Source organism: Triticum aestivum, chromosome 7B (genome assembly GCF_018294505.1).
Source record: "Triticum aestivum cultivar Chinese Spring chromosome 7B, IWGSC CS RefSeq v2.1, whole genome shotgun sequence".
NCBI lineage: Eukaryota > Viridiplantae > Streptophyta > Magnoliopsida > Poales > Poaceae > Triticum > Triticum aestivum.
Window position 1 is genome coordinate 664,554,984 of NC_057813.1, and position 8,680 is coordinate 664,563,663.

Consider the following 8,680-nt stretch of genomic DNA (forward strand, 5'->3'; position numbering starts at 1 on the left):
AAACTATATCTCATCTAGATGAGTTCTAGCAAAACTCCCTCGCAAAAAGGAAAAAAAACTTTTTAAAGTTAGACCACATATATAGAAAAACTTAGGCCCTGTTCGGATCCCCTCCACTCTCCAACTACAACCCCCGGAGCGGAGGGAGCACCAGCACAATCGTGCGGAGCGGCTCGAACCCAGCTGCTCGCGCGGAGCGGAGTTGAGAGTTTGGAGAGCTTCCGGACAGGCTCTTACTAACATATACACAATTAAATTTATATAACATGAAAAATATGTTTTACGATGAATGTAATGAAACTAACTTGGTGTTTGTAGATATTGATATATTTTTCAATAAATTTGACCAAACTTAAAGAAGTTTGACTTAGGACAAACTTAGCATTTCAAGTATTTTAGAAAGGGGGGTATATACTAAAGAAATAGAGTAACACTATAATGTTTATGTGTAATACAAATGATTGTTTTTCCAACTGATCGATAAATCTTCAATAAGAAAGGCACAAATCATTTGGACTTCACGAAAGTTGGCCCCATGATTTGAATGATGGGTACTAAAAATTATGTTAATAAAAGAAATTATGAGAAAACTATATACAAAAGTTAACTACTATGCCACCTATCCATATAAATTGTCTCAGCCGGGATTAGTAGCTATATAACAAAAGGAACAACATTAAGAAAGCAGATTTGCTATTTCACGTCTAGATATGAAATAGTACCTCACATGTAACTCTATCACCATAGGATGAAAGCCCTTTAAGATTTGTTCTCTTTTCTCAGCATAGTGCGTTGTCCCCCCCCCCCCCCCCCCCCCTCCCCCCTTTTTTTTGGGGGGTGTTCTTCCGCAGACTGCGCTTGCACTAGTTTGTTTCACGTATCGGTCCATAGGGTTCTATTGAGCGTTCGGTGTTTTCTTCACATCGTTTTGGGGGCCGTGGTCGATTTTGCACGTATATGTAGCTGCATGCATGGGTTGTAGCTCGTGCAAACACACCCTGCAGCACACTATTAGTTGCATTTTTTCCCTTATTTGTTGTCTTACTGCAAGAGGTGAAAAGGAAAAAAATGGACAAGCCACACGTATTTTTTGTTTGTTTTTGTTTTCACTTTTATTTCAAATATCATTATTTTATTTTATTTTATTTTGGATCAAACATGTATGTTTCGTGCAAAATTGTTTTGTTCATATGCATGTACCTTGGGTCGTGCTGGTGTTTGTGTTGTCGAGCCGGTTTTTCATGTCGCACTAGTGGCCGTTTTTCTCATTATCTTCCATGTTTGCGTAAGTGTGGGTATATGATCCTCTGTTTCACATAGGTTGTGAAACATCGGGAAGAGTTTTAGCAATGTCTTATCTAAATTTTTTAATGTACAATTTTTTGTGGCTGAAATTTCCGTGCAGCGTTTTGATCCGTGTCATGTTGTCGACCCGTTTCGCGATTTCTGTCTGTTGTTGGCCGGCTATGTGACATCGTCCGCGCTGGGGGCGTTTAGCGGCTCGCATTGTTGTCGAGGTTGTGTCAATTTTCACTTTGTGCGGGCAGCAGCTTCTCTCACTCTATGTTGTGGATGCGGGTTCAATTTTGTATAGAGTAACATGACTCTTTGCTCTCACTCATTTTCTTCCGTTGAGCTATTGTTCAGTTTTCTATTTTGCTTTTTTTATTTTATTATTTATTTTTCTATTTCCTCTTTTGTTTTTAGTTTTGTGTAGTTGTCCGAGTTAGAAATCCACCCTTGACTCACATCTAGCCCCATAATTTGTTCATTCCAGTTGCAAACCCATCCTTGACTCGCAACTAGCCATGCAGTTTGTGTTTCATCCCGAGAAAAAGTCCACGCTCAACTCGCAATTGGGCTCATAGTTTGTAGTTGTCCCAGTTGCAAGTACCTTCGGTCACGCTGGTTTTCTTTCATGTTTGCGTAAGTGTGAGTATATGATCATGTGTTTCACATAGATTGTGACACATTGGGACAAAATTTAGCAATGTCTTATCTAAATGTCTTTATCAAAAAAATCTAAAATTTCAAATGTACAATCTTTTGTTGCTGAAATTTTCATGCAACATTTTGATCCGTGTCACATTGTCGACCCGTTTCGCGATTTCCTTCCATAGTTGGCCGACTATGTGACGTAGCGCGCTGGGGGCGTTTTGCAGCTCGCATTTGGTGTCGGAGTTCTGTCAATTTACACTTTGTGCGGGCAGCAATTTTTCTCACTTTATGGTGTGGGTGCGGGTTCACTTTTTCTATAGAGTAAAGTTACTCATTGCTGTCACTCTCTTTCTTCCGTTGAGCTACTTTTTAGTTCTTTATTGTGATTTTTTATTTTGTTATTTATTTTTCTATTTTCTCTTTTATTTTTAGTTTTGTGTAGTTGTCCGACTTACAAATCCTCCCTTGACTCGCATTTAGGCCCATAACTTGTTTTATTCCAGTTGCAAACTCATTCTTGACTCGCAACTAGGCATGCAATTTGTTTTCCATCCCAATCACAAGTCGACACTCAATTTAGCAAGTACATCCTTGACTCGCAACTTGTATCGTAGTTTTATATACTTGTCCCAGTTGCAAGTCCGTCCTCGTCTTGCATCTCATATTGCAGTTTTACGTACTTGTCTCAATTGTAGGCACACCCTTGAATTGCAACTAGGCATGTAGTTTGTTTCATCCCAGTTGTAAGCCTACCCTTGACTCGCAACTCGACATGTGTTTTGCTTTTATCCCGGTTGCAGATCCACCCTTCACTCACAACGTTTGTTTTATCCTAGTTGCAAGTCGACTCTTCACTCGTAACTGGGCTAATAGTCTGCAGTTATCCTTCTTGCAAGTCCATCATCCAGTCCTAATTGGGGTAGTAGTTGTCCAAGTTGCAAGTCCACCCTCGGCTCACGACTGGAGCATGTGTTTTAATTGTTTTTCATCCTAGTTCCAAGTCAACCATGAAAGCACAAGTGCTCCCTAGGTGGTTTTGGTAATTAATGTCAACATATCTCTTGTTGGACTAACACTTTTATCTAGTATATTTCAGTCAAGTTCAACATTGGAGTGGCATGGACTAAAGGATGTGGGAACTCCTTCAAGATGCTAAGGACAAAGGATTGGCTAAAGCTTCAAGCTCAAGACTCTTCATTTTACATTTTAGTGATCCAAGATCACATTGAGTCTATAGGAAAAGCCAATACTATTAAGAAGGGATGAGGTGTTGCTTAATGAGTTTCTTGGTCCACTGTGCTTAGTGATATGCTCCAAAACCTTCAACTACTTTCCCACTTCCACTCATATGACCTAAACCTAAAGCCAAAATCGGTCACACTGATTCTTTCTATCCGGCGCCATCGAGTTCATCTGTCATAGCCACTGCCACAAACCCTAGGCAAATCGGTCTCACCGATAGGGATCTCGGTCTCACCGAGATGGGATTGTAATCTCTCTGTTTCCCTTCGTAACATTTCGGTCTAACCGAAGTGAGCGATCGGTCCCATTGAGATTGCAATGTAAACTCTCTGTTTCCCTTTTGTAACATTTCGGTCTCACCGAAAAGAGCAAATCGGTCCCACCGAGTTTACCTGACCAACTCTCTGGTTAGCTAATTACCAAAATCGGTCTCACCGAGTTTGTGTAATCGGTATCACCGAGATTACGTTATGCCCTAACCCTAACCATATCGGTCCTACCGAGTTGCATGTCGGTCCCACCGAAAATCCTAACGGTCACTAGGTTTACTAAATCGGTCTGACCGAGTTTGTTGATTCGGTCCCACCGAGATTGGTAAATTGTGTGTAACGGTTAGATTTTGTGTGGAGGCTATATATACCCCTCCACCTCCTCTTCATTCATGGAGAGAGCCATCAGAACAAACCTACACTTCCAACTTATCAGTTCTGAGAGAGAACTACCTACTCATGTGTTGAGGCCAAGATATTCCATTCCTACCATATGAATCTTGATCTCTAGCCTTCCCCAAGTTGCTTTCCACTCAAATCTTCTTTCCACCAGATCCAAATCCTATGAGAGAGAGTTGAGTGTTGGGGAGACTATCATTTGAAGCACAAGAGCAAGGAGTTCATCATCAACGCACCATTTGTTACTTCTTGGAGAGTGGTGTCTCCTAGATTGGCTAGGTGTCACTTGGGAGCCTCCGACAAGATTGTGGAGTTGAACCAAGGAGTTTGTGAGGGCAAGGAGATCGCTTACGTCGTGAAGATCTACCACTAGTGAGGCAAGTCCTTCGTGGGCGACGACCATGGTGGGATAGACAAGGTTGCTTCTTCATGGACCCTTCTTGGGTGGAGCCCTCCATGGACTCGCGCAGCCATTACCCTTCGTGGGTTGAAGTCTCCATCAACGTGGATGTATGATAGCACCACCTATCGGAACCACGCCAAAAACATCCGTGTCCCCAATTGCGTTTGAATCCTACAAAACCCCTCCCTTTACATGCTTGCAAGTTGCATCCTTTACTTTCCACTGCTCATATACTCTTTGCATGCTTGCTTGCTATATGTTGTGAATGTTAAACTTGTGCCTAAACTCCACTTAAACTTAAAGAAGCTAAAAACTACAACTTTGGTACTTAGTGTCTAATCACCCCCCCTCTAGACACCTCTTCTCAAGGTCCTACAAGTGGTATCAGAGCATTGGTCTCCATTGCCTTGGTTTAATCACCATTGGAGGAAGATGGATGAGTCTTCTTTGGGGAGTCTTAGACATAGAGTGCCTATTCTTGATGGAGAGTACTTTCATGAGTGGAAAAATGAGATGCTTGTAATTTTCAATCAATATAATTTGAACAAGTGCATTGCTAGTCCTTGTGCACCTTATGTTGATCCTATGCATCCTACCCTTGATGAGTCTATTGACATGATTAGGAATGTTAGAATTGTTAATCTTATCACTAGAGGCTTGCCTAGAAACTTGATTATAAACTTGCCTACTCTTGAGTGTGCCTACACTATATGGAAATTTCTTGAGAAATGATTTCATGATTATTCTTTGAAAAATCTTGATGAAATTCTTCATAAGTCTATTGCTTTGAGTAAGATGAATATTAGTGATCCTATGTTTAGTGATCGTCTATTTGAACTTACAAACCTTATGCGTGCCAAAGGAGATGTTGGAATTATTAGCGATATCATTTCCGAAGCTACTAGAATTCATAGAGGAGATTATTGTCAAACTCATACTAATGAATCACCCTCTCTAGGATTTGATCCACCACATGACGATGTTAAACATGGATACTATGACGAGGATGATGATAGTGACTTCGATCTTGATGATGCAATGAGACATTTTGGTCTTATGGCAAATCTTCGGGGATATATGGCAGGAGGAAAGGAATGGGTTCTTGATAGTGGATTACCGATCACATGACCGGAGATAAAGACATGTTTCGCGAGCTTGCTGAAAATGATAGTCCTCGAACGTATGTCACTTTCGGTGACAACTCAAAGGGTAAGATGGTTGGCCTCGGTAAGGTGGCCATCTCACATGATAGCTCCATTCAGAATGTTATGCTCGTTGAATCTCTTGGCTACAACTTACTTTCAGTATCTAGACTTGCTGATTTCGGTTTCAATGTCCTATTTACTGAAGTAGATTGCCAAGTGTTTTGTCGAGACAATCATAAAATGGTCTTTACCGGTATACGTAGAGGTGATATATACATAGTTGATTTCACTAAAAAGGCTCAACCTAAAACTTGCTTCATTGCTAAATCCTCAAAAGGTTGGTTATGGCATAGACGATTGGGTCATGTTGGCATGAGAAACCTTGACAAGATTATTAAAGGAAATCATATCCTTGGTGTTAACGATGTCATATTTGATAAGGATATACTTTGCAGCGCTTGTCAAGCAGGTAAACAGGTTGGAGGAAGGCATCCCGTAAAGAACATCATGACCACAAGGAGGCCACTCGAGCTACTTCACATGGATCTTTTTGGTCCCAACTCTTACAAGAGTCTCGGTGGAAATTCTTTTGGTCTAGTTATAGTTGATGATTTTTCAAGATTTACGTGGGTGTTCTTTCTCGATGATAAATCGCAGGTCCAAAAGATCTTCAAAAACTTCGCTAGAAAGGCCCAAAACCAATTTGAAGTGAAGATCAAGAAGGTTCACAGCGACAACGGAACGGAGTTCAAGAACGCAAATGTAGACACCTTTCTTGACGAAGAAGGGATTTCACACGAGTTCTCGGCTACGTACACACCTCAACAAAATGGAGTTGTTGAGAGGAAGAAGCGGACGCTCATCGAAATGGCGAGAACAATGCTTGATGAGTACAAGACACCGAAGCACTTTTGGGCAGAAGCGGTTGAGACAGCTTGTCATGCAACAAATCGCTTGTATCTTCACAAGCTACTCGGCAAGACGGCATAGCTCCTCACCGGTAACAAACCCCAAGTTGGATACTTTCGAGTATTTGGCTCAAAGTGCTACATTCTTGATAAGCATCATCGTTCTAAATTTGCTCCTAAGTCTCATGAAGGTTTCCTACTAGGTTATGGCTCAAACTCTCACACATACCGTGTCTACAACAATTTCACCCAAAAGGTTTAAGAGACGGTAGATGTGAAGTTTGATTAATCTAACGGCTCGCAAGTAGAGCAATTGCCAATTGTTGTAGGAGACAAAGATCCTTCGGAAGCAATCCAAGACTTGTCTATTTGCAAGGTCCGTCCAATGGAGGTGAAGGAGAGTACCTCGTCCGTCCAAGTGGAAGCTTCTACTTCACGACAAGGTGAACAAAGAGTTGATATGGAAGCGTCCACAAGTGGGACACACCAATATGAAGAAAACGAGGAAGTGCATCAAGATGAACATCAACAACCTCCTTCTCCACCACGACAAGAGAACGACAACGCCAACAATGAAGAAGGCCAAGAAGAAGAAGTTCAACCAAGATCCAAGCAAAAGCTTTCACGAGTTCGAGCAAGAATTGCTAAAGACCATCCCGTTGAGCAAATCTACAATGATATTCAAACTGGGAGAATCACTCGCTCTAAAACTCATTTAGCTAACTTTTGTGAAAACTATTCTTTCATCTCTAGCATTGAACCTATGAAGGTCGAAGAAGCATTGGAAGATCCAGATTGGATAAATACTATGCATGAAGAGCTACACAACTTTGAGAGGAACCAAGTTTGGACATTGGTTGAGAAGCCCGTCAACAACCACAACATCATCGGTACCAAATGGGTGTTTCATAACAAGCAAGATGAAGATGGACAAGTAGTTCGCAACAAAGCACGTCTCGTCGCCCAAGGCTACACACAAGTCGAAGGTATGGACTATGGTGAGACTTATGCTCCCGTTGCTAGACTTGAGTCCATTCGCATCTTACTTGCCTATGCTAATCACCATGATATCACCTTGTACCAAATGGACACTAAAAGTGCTTTTCTAAATGGTGAAATAGAGGAGGAAGTTTATGTTAAACAACCTCCCGGCTTTATCAATCCTAAGAAACCAAATCATGTTTACAAACTTCGCAAAGCTCTTTATGGTCTTAAACAAGCTCCTAGAGCGTGGTATAAATGCTTGACTAAGTTTCTTCTTGAAAAGGGATTTGAAATTGGGTAAATTGATTCCACACTTTTTTACTAAAAGGGTTAAGGGAGAACTATTTGTGTGCCAAATCTATGTTGATGATATTATATTTGGTTCAACTAACCCTCATTTTAGTGAAAAGTTTGGGAAGCTAATGTCGGAGAAGTTTGAGATGTCAATGATGAGTGAACTCAAATTCTTTCTTGGGTTGCAAATCAAGCAAACTAAGTAAGGTACTTTTGTCTCTCAAACGAAGTACACTAAGGACTTATTCAAGAAGTTCAATATGCAAGAATGAAAAGGTATGTCTACACCCATGCCTACTAGTGGACATCTCGATTTGACCAAAGATGGTGAACCGGTTGATCAAAAGGCTTATCGCTCCATGATTGGTTCATTGTTATATCTATGTGCTTCACGTCCCGATATTATGCTAAGTGTGTGCATGTGTGCACGATATCAAGCTGCTCCTAAAGAATGTCATCTTAAGGCCGTGAAAAGGATAGTTACTTAATTCATACACCAAATTTTGGCATTTGGTATCCTAAGAGGGCCTCTTTCGATTTTGTTGGCTACTCCGACTCGGACTATGCCGGAGACAAGGTTGATAGAAAGTCCACTTCGAAGTGGTTGTCAATTTCTTGGTAGATCTCTTATGTCTTGGTCCTCCAAGAAACAAAACTCGGTATCCTTATCCACTGCCGAAGCGGAATACATTGCCGCTGGTTCATGTTGTGCTCAATTACTTTGGATGACCCAAACTCTTAAAGATTATGGGATATATGTGAAACATGTTCCATTGCTATGTGACAATGAAAGTTCTATCAAAATTGGTCATAATCCCGTACAACATTATCGAACTAAGCATATTTAAGTTCGTCATCATTTCATTCGAGATCATGTTGCTAAGGGTGACATTGATCTTAAGCATGTTCGCACTGAAAAGCAATTAGCGGATATATTCACCAAACCTCTTGATGAGAAAGTGTTTTGCAGGTTGAGAGGAGAATTGAACATCATTGATGCTTCAAACTTGGAGTAGAAACTCCATTGGATACATGCAAGACATGAGCTTATGACTAATCCTTGATATTTCTCTTATGATGAAAATCTTGTGTCTTGGA